General features: G+C 36.6%; 1 long non-coding RNA gene across 2 annotated transcripts in view; it reads left to right on the forward strand.

Moving 5' to 3' along the window:
- Positions 1-15,135, forward strand: part of LOC134739589 (uncharacterized) — an 86,996-nt gene that overhangs the window by 52,214 nt on the left and 19,647 nt on the right. Inside the window, exon 8 of one of the 2 annotated variants that reach the window (XR_010126400.1) lies at positions 1,706-13,992. The exons of the other annotated variant lie outside the window; for it this stretch is intronic. This is a non-coding gene — a long non-coding RNA (uncharacterized LOC134739589). Of the gene's footprint in view, positions 1-1,705; positions 13,993-15,135 lie in introns of those variants that run through there. 2 annotated transcript variants of the gene reach the window in all.

Below are 15,135 nucleotides of genomic sequence, written 5' to 3' on the forward strand. Positions count from 1 at the left end.
ACATTATGGGGAGTTGTATAATTATTTTATTATATATTACAATGTAATAATAATAGAAATAAAGTGCACAATAAATGTAATGTGCTTGAATCATCCCAAAACCATACTGAGCTTAATTTAGTATAGATAATGCATGAACAGGACATGTCCTCTGTTATACTACAGAAGTTTTCTAGTCAGTGTTTAATACTGTGGCAAATTTATCCCTACTGTGATGTGGTGTTTAATGGAGAATTTTGGCAAGTGTCAATTTGAGGTTTCATCTCATACTTCAAGATCTGGTTTTGCCAGATCTTAGTCTTATGGAGCTTATAAGGAGATAACTTCCCATGTTTCTTTTAAGAATTTTGGCATCCAGGCCAGGCACGATGGCTCATGCCTGTAATCCCAGCACTTTGGGAGGCTGAGGCAGGTGGATCACCTGAGGTCAGGAGTTCGAGACCAGCCTGGCCAACATGGTGAAACCCTGTCTCTACTAAAAATATAAAAATTAGCCGGGCATGGTGGCACATGCCTGTAATCCCAGCTACTCAGGAGGCTGAGCCAGAAGAATCACTTGAACATGGGAGGCAGAGGTTGCAATGAGTCAAGATCACGCCACTGCACTCCAGCCTGGATGACAGAATGAGACTCCATATCAAAAAAAAAAAAAAAAAGAAAAGAATTTTGGCATCCAAATTTTGTATATATCTCTTATGGAATTGATGGACTTATTATTATTTTGTTGTTATTTACATGAGATCCCTGTATAAGAACTTCAGTCAGTCTGTTTAGTGTGCTATTCTGTTAAAAAATTTCAATAGTACTTCTAACGTATTTCAATAGTATCCACAGTATAGTATACTAGCTTCAATAGTACCTCTTTTACTGTGTCTCTACCTCTGTTACAGCAATTATTTTAGATATAGTAAAGACATCAAGTAATTAATATATTTGTTATTTTTAAAGAGTACTTGAGTAAGATTTTAAAACCTCTTTTTTGTGTCACAGTTTAAATAAGTGAATTATTTTAAAAGCATTACCAGCTGTTGGTTTATATACTGACTCTTTTATTTTAGTAATTTTAAGTACCCTAGAGAAGACCACAGTTCAGTCACTGGTTCAATTTGAACAATTTGATAAGGTAGTAAATTTTACAAGAGAGTGAGCTACTTATTTAAAACAGGCATAGTTTTTTTAAATTGTAGTAAAAAACACATAACCTGTAATTTATCATCTTAACCATTAAGCATACAGTTTAATAGTGTTAAGTATGTTCACATGTTGTGAAACAGATCTCCAGACTTTTTATCTTGCAAATCTGAAACCCTATACCCTGCCATGATTTAAATGTCCCCTCAAAAAATTCATTTTGAAACTTACTCCCCAATGTGGCATCTTTGAGAGGTGAGGCCTTTAAGAGGTGATTGGATCATGAGGGTTTAGCCATAATGAACAGATTAATCCATTCATGAATTAATAGATTAAATGGTTAATGGATTCATGGGTTATCATGGGAGTTGGACTGGTGGATTTATAAGACAAGCACTAGAAATTTGAGCTAACATGTTCAGCCCCCTCATCATGTGATGTCTTGAACTGCCTTGGGACTCTTCAAAGAGGCCCCACCAGCAAAAAGGCTCTCACCAGCTATCGCCCCTCAACTTGAGACTTCTTAGCCTCCATAATTGTAAGAAATAAATTCTTTTTCTTTTAAATTCTGCAGTTTCAAATATTCTGTTACAAGCAACAGAAAACAAGCTAATACAGAAAATTGGTACAGAGAAGTGGGGTGTTGCTGATAACAAATACCCGAAAATGTAGAAGTGGCTTTGGAACTGGGTAATGGAAAAAGGTTGGAAGAATTTGTAGAAACAAGCTAGAAAAAGCCTGGATTTTGAGGGCTTAGCAGACAAGAAGACTAAAGAAAGTTTGGAACTCCTTAGTTATTGCCTAAGTGGTTGTGATTAGGATGCTGATAGAAATATGAACAGTACAGTGACATCAGCAAGATTGTGGAGTAGAAGATTCCCCAGCATCAGTTCCACAACAAAAATATAACTAGAAAATATTCAAAGGCAAGAATATCACCCTGAATTCTCCAGAACTTGGGGGAGAAATGGAGACCTCCCCTGCATCCACAGAATTGAGAGAAGTCACAACTGGTAAAAGAAATGTTCATTTCAGATTGTGCCATTGCCTTTCCCAAGCCAGCAAAATACCACTTATAGAGAATTTCTTTAAACTCATGGTTTCTGTGGTGAGCGGAGGGAATTGGAGGTGCATGTTCTATCTCTCCATTGATCTTCAAATCTTTATGGAAGCCTACTCCTCTCCTGTCCCACAGGAATCATCAGGAGTTCCAGGAGGGCTAAACCACCTTCAGTGAATTGGGGACAAAAAGCAGGGCATTAGTCACCATGATTGGAAAGTAGATCTTGAGAGCCTCTCTGCACTCCAATAAGCGGAGATCCCAAGTTGAAGAGACTGATTAGCACCATAGCACTGCAAGGGTCACAACCCACAGGAAAGCCCAAATCCTTGGCTGCATGTTCCACAAAGCCCAGGTGCTTGTGTGGAGCATTGCCTTCCCAGAAACAACTAAAAGGTCAAAATTAAGTTACAGTGCCAACATAAGTCTTCCTCAGAATGGGAAATATTTGCAGGGCAGTAATATATTTCTGGGGCAACATCTAAGTTCCAGTGCTCACTGTAAGTTTTCCACAGACTCAAAAACAATATGAGGGCAACAATTTAGTTATGGAGAAGCATTTAAATTCCAGTGTTCAATATGAGTCTTCCCACAGGCCAGGAAACAACAATAGGGCAACAAGTTAGTTCCACTGCAGTGTGTCAGTTCAGTTCACCATAAGTCCTCCCCAAAATGAGAAGCAACAACAGAACAGCATTTAAGTTCTGAGAGTAAGTAGTAAAGGTCTAACACCACCAGTGAATATCTGCAAACACTGGAAGAGGTGGCGGTCTCCTCAAATTATCAGGCATCAATGTAAAGAAACAAAGATTGTGAAAACTCAAGAAATATGACATGACCAAGAGAAACCAACAAAGCTACAGCAATGAACCCAGAAGAATTGAATATCCATGAAATGTCTGAGAGAGAATTCAAAATAATCCTCTTAAACAAGTTCAGAGATCACAAGCAAATATGGATAGAAAACTAAATGAAATTTGGAAAACTATCCAGGAACAAAATAAGAAATTTGACAAAGAAACGAAAACAATTTTTAAAATAATAGAGAACCTACAAATAAAGAATACAATAACTGAACTGAAAAACTCATTAGAAAGCTTCAAGAGCAGACTTGATCAAACAGAGGAAAGAATTAATGAGCCTGAAGACAAAACATATGAAATTACCCAATCAAGGGAGAAAAAAAAAGAATTAAAAAGAATGAGGAAGGCCTATGAGAATTACAGGAAACCATTAAATGAACTGACCTCTACATAATAGGAATTCCTTAAGGAAACGAGAGAAAAGAGCTTAGAAAGCATATTTAAGGAAACAATGAAGAAGGATGACAGCATCCAGGTACAAGCAGCTCAGAAGTTATCAACCAAACTCAGTCCAAAGAGGAATTCTTCAAGACACATCATAATCAAATTAGCAAAAATTAAAGACAAAAAAGGATACTCAATGCAGCAAAAGGAAAGAAAAAAATATCACATTTGATGGAGCTCCAATATGATATGCAATGGATTTCTCAGCAGAAACCCTGTAGGCCAAGAGAGATAAGGATGCTATATTCAAAGTGCTGAAGGAAAATAAACTGCCAGCCATGCATATTGTACCTAGAAAAGCTATCCTTCAAACACAAAAGAGAGATAAAGACTTTCCCAGACAAACAAAAGCTGAGGAAATCATCAACACCAGACCTGCCTTACAAGAAGTACTGAAGGGAGTTCTTCAATCTGAAAGAAATGGATGCTAATGTGTAACATGAAAACATCTAAATGTATTAAACTTACTGGTAAAAGAAAGAAAACAGACAAATTTAGAATAGTTTAATGCTGTAATTGAGATAAAGAAACAACTAATGGCTTAAGTAAGAAGACTAAAAGACAAAACTATTTTATAAAAATAATGACAACAATTGGTTAAGAAATAAGCAATATAAAATGATGTAAGCTGAAAAATCAAGAATCAAAAAGAAGGGTGCTAAAGTGTAGAGTTTGTTTTGTTACTTTCTTTACTTTGCAATCAAAGTCAAGTCAATATCAGTTTGAGATAACCTGTTATAACTATAAGAGGATTCTGTAAGCTTTATAGTAACCAGAAAGTAACAATATATAATAGAGACACTTAAAATAAATAGCATGGAATCAACATGTATCACTAGAGAAAATTGCTTAACCACAAAGAAGACAGTAAGAGAGGGAAAGTGGAGGGAAGGACCCACAAAGCAATCAGAAAACAAGTAACAAAATGGCAGTAATAAATCCTTACCTATCAATAATACTTTTGAATGTAAATGTATTAAATTCTCCAAATAAAAGACATGAGTGGCTAAATGGGTTAAGATTTTTTAAAAGACCCAATTATATGCTGTCTTTAAGAAACCCACTTCACCTATAAAGACATGCACAGATGGAAAGTGGCAGAATTAAAACAGATATTCCATGCAACTGGAAACCAAAAAAGAGCAGGAGTAGCTATACTTACAGTAGAGAAAATAGACTTTAAGTCAAGAACAGTTTAAAAAAAAAGGAAAAGAAGGATACTATATAATGATAAAAGGGTCAATACAGCAAGAGGATACAACAAATATATATACACTCAACACCAAAACACCCAAACATTTAAAACAAATATTAATTGACCTAAAGGGAGAGATTATAATACCATGTATTATTACAGTGCAGTAATAGTAAGGGACTTCAGCACCCCACTTTCAGTAATGGACAGATTGTGAAGACAGAAAATCAGCAAAGACACATGAGAGTTAAACTGCACTCTAGATCAAATGAACCTAACAGATATTTGCAGAACATTCCATTTAACAGCTGCAGAATACACATATTTTTCCAGAACACATGGAAGATTTCCACAAAACATTCTCCAGGAGAGACAATATATCTTAATAATTTTTTAAAAATCAAAATAATAACAACATATTTTTTTCTGGAATAAACCTGGAAATCAATAATGGAAAGAATGTTTAAAACTGTACAAATTAATGGAAATAAAACAACATGCTCCTGAACAATGGAGGGACTGATGAAGAAATTTAAAAGAAAACTTAAAATTCCTCAAGACAAATTAAAATGGAAACACAATGTACCAAAACCTATGGGATACAGCAAAAGTAGTGCTAAGAAAGAAGAGTATAGCATTAAATATCTACATCAAAAAAGTAGAAAGACTTCAAATAAACAACTTAATGATGCATCTCAAGGAACTAGAAAAGCAAGAACAAACCAAACCCAAAATCAGTAGAAGAAAAGAAATAATAAAGATCAGGGCAGAAATAAATGAAACAGACAAAAAAAGATTAACAAAATAAAAAGATTTTTAAAAAAGATAAGCAAAACTGACAAATCTTTAGCTAGACTAAGAAAAAGAGAGAATACCCAAATAAATGAAATCAGAGTTGAAAAAGGAGACATTATAATTGATACCACAGAAACATAAAGAATCATTAGAGGTTATTGTGAACAACTATATGCCAACAAATTGGAAAGTCTAGAAGATACGGATAAAACTCCTGTACACATACAATCTACCAAGACTGAACCACAAAGAAATAGAAAATCAGAACTGATCAATAACAAGTAACAAGATTGAAGTGGTAAAAAAAAGTCTCCCATCAAAGCCCAGAACATGATGGCTTCACTGCTAAATTCTACCAAGCATTTAAAGAAGAAATAACACCAATTCTACTCAAACTATCCCAAAAAGTTGAAGAGGAGGGAATACTTTAAAACTCATTCTATGAGGTCAACACTACCCTGATACCAAAATCAGACAAGGACACACACACAAAAGAAAACTACAGGCAAATATCCCTGATGAACATAGATGCAAAATTTCTCAGCAAAATACTAGCAAACTGAATTCAGCAACACATTAAAAACCTCATTCATTGTGATCAAGTGGGATTCATCCCAGGAATGCAGGGATGGTTCAACATATGCAAATCAATAAACAGATATATCACATTAGCAGAATTAAGAACAAAAACCATGCGATAGTTACAATAAATGCTAAAAAATCATTCAACAATATTCAATATGCCTTTATGATAAAATCTCTCAAAAAACTAGATATAGAACTAACATACCTCAAAACAATAAAAGACATATATAACAAATCCACAGCTAACATCATACTAAATGGAGAAAAATTGAAAGTCTTTCTTTTAATATCTGGATGAAGACAAAGATGCCCACTTTCATAAATTTTATTCAATATAGTACTGGAAGTCCTAGCCAGGGCAATTAGGCAAGAGAACAAAATAAAGGGCATCCAAATTGGAAAGGAGAAAATCAAATTATCCTTGTTCACAGATAACGTGGTCCTATATTTAGAAAAAGATGTCACCAAAAAAATTGTTAGAACGGGTCAATAAATTCAGTAAAGTTGCAGAATACAAAATCAACATACAAAAATCAGCAGCATTTCTATACACTAACAACCAACAATCTGAAAAACTAACCAATAAAGCAATCCCATTTACAATGGTTATGAAAAAAAACTAGGAATAAATGTAACCAAAGAAGTGAAAGATCTCTATGATGAAATCGATTAAACACTTAAACTAAGAAATGGAAGAGGGCTCAAACAAATGGAAAGATATGCTATGCTCACGGACTGGAGGAACTAATGTTTTTAAAATGTCCATACTATCCAAAGTGATCTACCAATTCAATGCAACTCCTCTCAAAGTACCAATGATATCCTTCACAGAAATAGAAAAAAAAAATCCTAAAGTTTGCATAGAACCACAGAAGACCATGATTAGCCAAGGCAATCTTGAACAAAAGGAACAATGCTGGAGACATCACACTACCTGATTTCAAATTATACTAAAGAGCTGCTATAGTAACCTAAACAGCATGGTACTGGCATAAAAACAGACATATAGACCAATAAAACAGAATAGAACCCAGAAATAAATTCACACATTTATAGCCAACTATTTTTTGACAAAGGTGCCAAGAATATACATTGGGTAAAGGACAGTTTCTTCAATAAATGGTGCCAGGAAAACTGGATATATTCATGCGGAAGAGTAAAACCAGACCGCTATCTCTCAACATATACAAAAATCAAATGAAAATAGATTAAAGACTTAAATGTGAGACCTAAAAATCCTGAAGCTACTAGAAGAAAAATATTGGAGAATGCTTTAGTACATTGGTCTGGGCAAAGATTTTTTGGGTGAGACCTCAAAAGCAACAGAAGCAAAAATGGACAAATGGGATTACATCAAACTAAAAAGCTTCTGTGCAGCAAAGGAAATGATCAGTAGACTGAAGAGACTGTTGAATGGGATAAAATATTTGCAAACTATCCATCTGACAAGGGATTAATAAAAAGAATATACAAGGACTCAACAGCAAAAAAAAAAAAATCTGATTTTAAAATGGGCAAATGATATGAGTAGACATTTCTCAGAAGACACACAAAAATGTTCAATATCACTAATCATCAGGGCAATGCAAATCAAAACCACAATGTAATATCATCTCACCTCAGTTAAAATGGCTATTATCAAAAAGACAAAAAAATAACAAATGCTTGTGGAATGTGGAGAAAGGGGAATGCTTGTACATTGTTGGTGAGAATGTAAATTAGTATAGGCACTGTGAAAAACAGTATGGAGGTTTCACAAATAACTAAAAATAGATCTGCCATATAATCCAGCAGTCACACTGCTGGGTATATAGCTAAAAGAAAGAAAATCAGTATACTGAAGAGATATCTGCACTCCGTATTTATCGCAGCACTATTCACAATAGCCAACATATATAATCAATCTAAGTGTCCAGAAACGAATGGATAAGGAAAATGTAGCATATATACACAATGGAATATTGTTCAGCCATGAAAAAAATGAAATTCTGTCATTCTCAGCAACAAGGATGGAACTGAAGGACATTATGTTATGTGATGTAAGCCAGGCACGGAAACACAAATATCACATGTTCTCACCCAAATGTGGTAGGTAAAAAAGTTGGTCTCTTGGTCAGAGTAGAATGATGATTACCAGAGGCTGAGAAGAGTAGGGGAGAATTGGGGGTGAAAAGAGGTTGGTTAATAGGTACAAAAATACAGCTAACAGAAGGAATAATTTCTAGTGTTTGATAACATAGTAGAGTGACTATAGTTAACTATAATTTATTGTATATTTCAAAATAGCTAGAAAATATTTGAAATGTTCCCAACACAGAAAAATGATAAATGTTTGAAGTGATGGATATCCTACTCTGATTTAATCACTGTATGAATGTATCAAATATTAAATGGACCACACAAATCTTTACAATTATTATGCATCAATAAAAATTTTTTAAGAAAAAATATGGATAATAAAGGCTGTTCTGATGAGGTTTCAGATGGAACTGAGGACAAAGGTATTGGAAATTGGAGTAAAGGCTATCCTTGTTATTAATTGGCAAAGACCTATTTAGTACAAGTAATTCTCTCAGTCTCTTGTTTTCTTTTTAAGCTCCTTTTATTGTTTTTCACATTATAGATATTTTAAATGTTTGTATGGTTATGTGCGTCCATCTTCTATTTTTTCATTTCTGATTGCTCTCCTCTTTTCTTCTTATTTTCTTACAATTTGGTTTGTTAATATTTAACTTCCTGTAGTTTTCTCCTAAAGGGCAGAGACTCTGTTAATCATCATTGTATCTATATGCCTAGCCCAGTCCCAGCATGTAATGAACTACCAATAAATATTTGTGGAATGAATAAGTGAAGGAACAACTGAATTGGCCCCAGTAGTCCACAGACCACACCCACTTGAGACTACATAATAAGGTCACTTTTTCTTTCATAGCCAACTTATAAAAACTATGAACTTGCATTCCATAGGCTACAAAAAAGCTATTCTTCCGGAGGATTTCCTTCCCATGGATCTGTTAAATGTTCCACTATATCAGTACTATAATCATTTGTCAGCGCTGTTAGAGTCCAGCAAGTCACTTCTGCCATCAGATAACCAGCTTCTCTGGAATACTGCTCTGCCCTATGAGTTATTCTCCAAGCATAGACTCTGATCCCTCCCTTAATTATCTAAAGCACAGGTAACACATGAATAAAACAATTAACAAAAATGTACTGCAAACTTGGGTATGAAAGAAGTACAATGCAGGCTGGGCACAGTGGCTCATGCCTATAATCCCAGCATTTTGGGAGGCCGAGGCAGGTGGATCACATGAGGCCAGGAGTTGAAGACCAGCCTGGCCAACATGGTGAAACCCTGTCTCTACTAAAAATACAAAAATCAGCTTGGCATGGCAGTGCACACCTGTAGTCCCAGCTACTTGGAAGGTTGAGGCACAAGAATCGCTTGAACCTGGGAGGTGGAGATTGCAGTGAGCCGAAATCGCACCACTGCACGCCAGCCTGGGTGACAGAGCAAAACTCTCAATGCAGTGTAGATTTCAACTGGAAGGAGTTACTTTGGGAACACAATGTGGCAATGGCCAGCTCACCCCACCAACAGAAAATCGCCAGGCATCTCCACACTCTGGAACACTGGCCCTAAGAACCGCTGTGGTGGGAGTATATGTGTGTGCAGAGAGGAGAAAGAGATGTAAAGACAAACAAAGAGATTCAGAGAGAGATCTTTCCTCTTCAAATCCATGCCCTGCTTCTTTTGGCTGTTGCGAAGATTAAATGAGTTAAATTAAATAATTGACAGTGGGAGCACCCACTAATGCAGAGTACAGTCTGGCTCCTATGGCCAGACAGGCAATGATGAAGATCAGCAGTACATTTTACAAGTCTGAGTTATTCTGTAACTTAAGTTATTCTTAAATAACACAAGTCTGAGTTATTCTGTCTTAAATAACACTATGTGAAAGACACCAATGCTCCAAATCCAGGTGGTATTATACCAATCCTAGTCCCCTGATTCCCTTTCACAATTTTTATCTCCATAATAAAGAGCTCAGATCTACACAACACTCTTGGCATGGTCCAGTGAGACAATCTCCTGTTACCAATCACTTAGACAAAACTCTCTCTCTCTCTCTCTGACTCTCTCTTCCAAAATAAATAAACAAACAGTAGTTTGCAAGGACAATTCAGCCAAAATCCATATTCTAAGGCTACATATTTTCCCCCTCTGATTTTGAAAGGACATACACAAGCCACTAAACCCAATTTATACTTCTAAACGAAACTTGTCAGCTTACTAGAAACTTCAATCTCCTCAAAAAGCAACAAGTGAGTACTTGCTCTAGATGTGTGTAATTCAAAAGGCCCATTCTGGTAATTCTCCCAAAACAAAGAAAGCCTGCTCCAAAGATGAATCAATGACTCCATCTTTATAAAAAAAAAAAATCTGGCAACTTTTAAATGATTTAATGCTAGGTTTCCAAAAAAGTAAAGTCCTGACGTGCAGCCTCTTGCAGAATGAATAAAGTAGTGTGAGGTGAAGGTCCAAGTTAAAGTTTTTGCATATTAATATCTGGTTGTCTTAGTCCATTTTCTGTTGCTATGGAAAAATACCACAAACTGGGTAATTTATAAAGAAGAGAAATTTGGCTGGACACAGTGGCTCATGCTGTAATCCCAGCACTTTGGGAGGCCAAGGTGGGGAGGATCACTTGAGCCCAGGAATTTGAGACCAGCCTGGGCAACATAGTGAGACCCCACCTCTACCATAAAGAAAAATTAGCCAGGTAGTCCCAGCTCCTTGGGAGGCTGACATGGGAGGATCACTTGAGCCCAGGAGTTGAGGCTGCAGTGAGCCATGATCGTGCCACTGCACTTCAGCCTGGGTGACAGAGTGACCCTGTCTCAAAAAAAAAAACAACAACAAAAAAGTGTATTTCTTACATTTCTGGAGGATATGAAGTCCAAGATTGAGGGGCCAGCATCTGTCAAGGGCCTTCCTTCTGTGTTATCCCACGGTAGAGGGCAGAAGGATAAGAGAGCATGTTAGCAAGCAAGAGATCAAACTTGAAGCCTCAACTCCTTTTTATTCAGCAGTAATCCATTCATGAGGGTGGAAAATAAACATCTCCCATTAGGTCTCATCTCCCAAAATTACTGCATTGAGGATTAAGTTTCCAACCCATGCTTTTTTTTTTTAGAGTCAGCGTCTCACTCTGTCACCCAGGCTGGAGTGCAGTGGCTCACTGAACCCTTAAGCTCCTGGGCTCAAGCAGTCCTCCTGCCTCAGCCTCCCAAACAGCTGGGATGACAGGTATGAGCTACCATGCCCTGTTGGTTTTCTTACTAGTTCTTAAATCATGATTCTTTTGTTAATTACTTCATTACTTGCATAAGCTGACTTCATCATATCTTTAACATCTATGTAAACTAGGCTATCTGTTCAATTACCTCTTACTTCATTTTTTAAACTCATTCCATATCATTTCCACTCATTTCTTTTAAAATCCTAGTATCTAACAAGAATAGTTCTTCCTTACAATTTTTCTTCTCTTAGAGTACTATATGAAAATTCTGCCCATTTATTTTGGAAAACAGTTTTGGAATCATTTTATTGAGTTCTATAAAGTATTCTTTGGTTTTTAATAGGAATATGGTAAATCTATACATTAATCTGGGAAGTATTTTCTTTACTATTCATAGTCATACTATGTCTTTCCTTTCATTTGCGTTTTTAAAAATTATTTCATTAAAGTTTTCATACTTTTGTGAACCCCGAAAATCTGAGACAGGTCTTAGTTAACTTAGAAAGTTTATTTTGCCAAGGCTGAGGATACGTGCCCGTGACACAGCCTCAGGAGGTCCTGATGACATGTGCCCAAGGTGGTCAGAATACAGTTTGGTTTTATACATTTTAGGAAGACATGAGACATCAATCAACATAGGTAAGATGAACATTGGTTCCATCTAGAAAAGGCAGGACAACTCGAAGCAGGGAGGAAGCTTCCTTTTCATTGAATCATTCACTGATTTAGAGAGACAATTTCCCTGATTCCCCAGTCTTGAGTAGCCTCTCCTCACTCTTTATCACATCCTTCATTTTGCTCTCTTCATGGCAGTTATTATTGTTATTTTGAATTAGCTTGTTTGTTTACATCAGGGGTCCCCCACCCCCTGGCCGAAGACTGGTACTGGTTCGTGGCCTGTTAGGAACCGGGCTGCACAGCAGGAGGCAAGCGAGCATTACTGCCTGAGCTCTGCCTACTGTCAGATCAGCAGCGGCATTAGATTCTCATAGAAGCACGAATCCTATTGTGAACTGCATATGTGAGGGATCTAGGTTGCATACTCTTTATAAGAATCTAAGGCCTGATGATCTGAGGTGGAACAGTTTCATCCCAAAACCATGAAGGATCTAGGTTGCACACTCTTTGTAAGAATCAAATGCCTGATAATCTGAGGTGGAACAGTTTCATCCCAAAACCACCCTCCTATCCACCTCACCCATACATTCCCACACCCCTAATACCCCCACACCCCCAATACCCCCACACCCCCAATACCCCCACACCCCCAATACCCCCACACCCCCCTACACAGCCCCCACTCCAGTCCCTGGAAAAATTGTCCACAAAATCGGTCCCTGGTGCCAAAAAGGTTGGGGGCCACTGGTTTACATGTTATTGTCCGTCTTCTATGCATGGCGCCCTTACTAGTAATGCTTGCTTTGAAATCTTTATCAGTCAGATCATCTTTGCAATATCAAATTGTGATACACCCTGATCTAGCATTACAGTACTATCCTGGAGCTAATAGAATCCAAACCTGCTTCCTAAATCCTGGCTTTTCCTTCAGATTTCTTTGCAAGTCATCTCTGTGCAGAAGAGGCCTTTCACTCAGCACAGAGTACTACATAGAATTCATGTTCCTCAGTTTCTGAGCTAATGTTCTGACCTCCTCTAAGTCTTGCTGCTACTGGACACTGGGAGACCTGGGATTTATGTATACTTTGATTCAAAGATTGTACATATAAGAACCCATAATTGTTAAATATTTTTGGCAAAAGATAAAGTACTTCTAAACAAATAATGAGATCAAGATAGTAGCACTAGATAAAAAATAACACTTGGATTCCAGCCCAGATGTTTTCACTATTTACCATGTGATCTTGGCCAAATTAGTTATCCTCTTAGAGTTCTCTTCTGTAAAATGAGGTTACTGCATTAGATTTATGGATGACTGCGGCTGCAATTTAAAATGAATAACCTATTAGAGAAATGTATAAAATTAATATTAATAAACTACTCATATCTAAATTGTTAAAGTAAACCTTGGTAAACCTTTAGGTACTGCTATCTTATCAAAATACGATGATGGGATAGTGGAATTTTTGTACCCAAATATCAAATCATTTCTTCCAATTAAATCTCACAAATCATATGATTTGGAGTAGTACCTCTGCAATGGAAAACTCTGGGGTAAGTCTCTCTAGCTTCTCTGCTTGTTCTAGGAACTGCTCCTCCCTCCCTTTTTCATCCTTCCATCATAGTGCAGCTATAATGTGACCCTTCCTCCTGGCCACTGCTAATCATCTGTGTGATCCGGGTGTGGATACCTCGCCTAATCAGAGCCAGTGAGTCCCATCCTCAGGAATTTAGGTCTTGGATAGGAAAAAATATGGAAAGCAAGTTGGTCTCTCATTCTTGAAGCCATAAAGTGAAAACCTTGGGTGTGCTAGGCAGCTGTGTTCCCATGAAAAAGATAGTCTACAGAAAAAAGAAGCAAGCAGAGGATCTAATATTGCTGGTCCCTAGGCTAGCTGGATTCTTATCTGTAGAGTAGTTTGTTCAACTCATCTCAGTATACTTTATATAAGTTCTTCCTTTTGCCTAAGCTGGTCAGAGTCTTGTTTGGTGCCTTCTCCCTCGAAAAAAAAAATAAAAAAATAAATAAATCAAATAAATCTAAAAGAACACAACTTCTAATAAGATGAAATCTCTCATCTTCAGATAATCTTCCCAGCAGGTATGATTACTTCTCCCATAGCCCTGTTCACCTCTGTGACTTCTATGAGAGTGCCTTGAGTTATCTGCTCACATTACTCCTTCCTTTTAAATTGAAATTTTCCCATTAGCTTAACTAGTATAAGATGTACTTTCTCCAGCAAAAATTGATCTGTGTGGCTTAGAGATATTTTCACCTTGAATCTGTCACTTCTGAGCCCTTCTCCTTCAGATTCTGTTGCACAGAGTAGTACAGTTGTCTGTTAAAGAAGATTTTACAGGATCTTAGACACTATGTAAGCGATGTATAGATTTTTGTTGCACCTGTAAGATGGGCCTTAATTTCAGCTTCTCAGATCTTGAAGTGAGAGAAAAAATAAAAGATGTGTGATAATTTGAGAGAAATAGTCTTTTGGATTAAAACAGTTTAAGATATACTAGAATCATGGTAAATCCTTGACGTAGCAATATGATGGCCTCCTGCTTCCTCAGCAGTCAAATTCCAGTATTATATCCACAAGAATTACAAAGTAATTATGCACTCCATATATCAGAACATACTTCTGAGGAAAGAATACAATTATTTGAGCAAAAAGTCATAAATATGACTAACCAGCATAGAGAAAAGGTTAATGAGGAAGTGGGAAAGGTGTTAAGGGACAGAAATTAATAGCTTATCCACAACTATTGTTGAAATTTTCCTTTGTTTTGATTTTTGTAGATGTCTTATCAACTTATATATTCTTCATAATAAAATCCCTAATGATTTTTCTTTGTAATTTATGCAAATATGTATGCCGTCAGAAAAAATCCAATTCCAAGATTAGAAAGTCTTCCTTCTGTTTAGTCCTAAGGGACCGTGAGATATGTTTTTCCCCATGGGCAACACAAGCCCTGTGAAATGGAGGCAGAGCTTTCATGCTTTAAAATTCATTTCTCTAACTGTACAATCATTACCAGTATGGGCAAAGCAAATCCAAATTACCACTTACACTTCAGGCCAACTAGAAAAGAGACAGTTCTCATTTTAGAATTCTTTAAATCTTCCCTGACAGGAGTGCT

Source organism: Pongo pygmaeus, chromosome 4, assembly GCF_028885625.2.
Source record: "Pongo pygmaeus isolate AG05252 chromosome 4, NHGRI_mPonPyg2-v2.0_pri, whole genome shotgun sequence".
Lineage (NCBI taxonomy): Eukaryota > Metazoa > Chordata > Mammalia > Primates > Hominidae > Pongo > Pongo pygmaeus.